This window comes from Megalopta genalis, unplaced genomic scaffold, assembly GCF_051020955.1.
Source record: "Megalopta genalis isolate 19385.01 unplaced genomic scaffold, iyMegGena1_principal scaffold1482, whole genome shotgun sequence".
Taxonomy (NCBI): domain Eukaryota; kingdom Metazoa; phylum Arthropoda; class Insecta; order Hymenoptera; family Halictidae; genus Megalopta; species Megalopta genalis.
Genome location: NW_027477551.1, coordinates 9,127 through 10,647, shown reverse-complemented (window position 1 = coordinate 10,647; position 1,521 = coordinate 9,127).

Sequence of the window (1,521 nt, the reverse complement as noted above, 5' to 3'; positions counted from 1 at the left end):
TTGATTTGAAGTTAAGCCTTTTACTTCGGATTGATTTGAAGCTAAATCATGTGTTCCACATTAATTTGGAGCTAAGTCTTCTACTTCGCCTTGATTTCATGCTAAATCATGTGTTTCGCTTGGATTTGAGGCTAGGTCGATTGTTTCGCATGCAATTGAAGCTAAATCATGTATATCACAAGTATTTGTAGCTAAACCATTTGTTCCGCATGGATTTGAAGCTACGTCGTCTACTTCGCATTGATTTGAAGCTAAATAATGTGTTTCGCATGGATTTGTATCTAACTCATTCGTTTCGCCTGCATTTGAAGCTATATCATTTATATCACAAGTATCTGAAGCTAAATCATTTGTTTCTCATGGATTTGAAGCTAAACCATCTACATCGCATTGATATGAAGCTAAATCAGGTGTTTCAGTTGGATTTGAAGCTAACTCGTTTGTTTCACATGCAGTTGAAGCTATATCATTTATATCGCAAGTATTTTAAGCTAAACATTTCGATTCGCATGGATTTGAAGCTAATCCTTCTACTTCACATTGATTTGAAGTTAAATCATGTGTTTCGCTTGTATTTGAAGCTAACTCGTTGTTTCGCCTGCCGCTGAAGCTAAATCATGTATATCACAAGTATTTGAAGCTAAACCATTTGATTCGAGTGGATTTGAAGCTAAGCGTTCTACTTCGCAATGTTTTGAAGCTAAATCATGTGTTTCGCTTGGATTTGATGTTACCTCGTTTGTTTCGCATGCAGTTGATGCGAAACCATGTCTATCACAAGTATTTGAAGCTAAACCATTTGATTCGCATGGATATGATGGTAAGCCTTCTACTACGCATTGATTTGAAGATAAATCATGTGTTTCGCATGGATTTGAAGCTAACTCGTTTGTTTCGCATGCAGTTGAAATTAATCATGTATACCACAAGTATTTGAAGCTAAACCATTTGTTTCGCATTGATTTGAAGCTAAGCATTCGACTTCGCATTGATTTGAAGCTAAATCATTTGTTTCCCTTGGATTTGAAGCTAACGCGATTGTTTCGCCTGCGTTTGAAGCTATATCAATTATATCGCAAGTATTTGAAGCTAAATCATTTGTGTCGCATGGCTTTGAATCTAAGCCTTCTACATCGGATTGATTTGAAGCTAAATCATGTGTTTCGCATGGATTTGAAGCTAAATCATTTGATTCGCATGGATTTGAAGCTCATCTTTCTACCTCAAATTGATTTGAAGCTAAATCATGTGTTTCGCTTGGATTTGAAGCTAAGCCTTCTACTTCGCATTGATTTGAAGCTAAATCATGTGTTTTGCATGGATTTGAAGCTAACTCGTTTGTTTCGCCTCCATTTGAAGCTACATCATTTATATTCTCAAGTATTTGAAGCCAAATCAGTTGATTCGCATTGATTTGAAGCAAAGCTTTCTCCTTCGCATTGATTTGAAGCGAAATCATGTGTCTCGCTTGGATTTGAAGCTAAGTCATTTGTTTCGCATGGATTAGAAAGAAATTCGTTT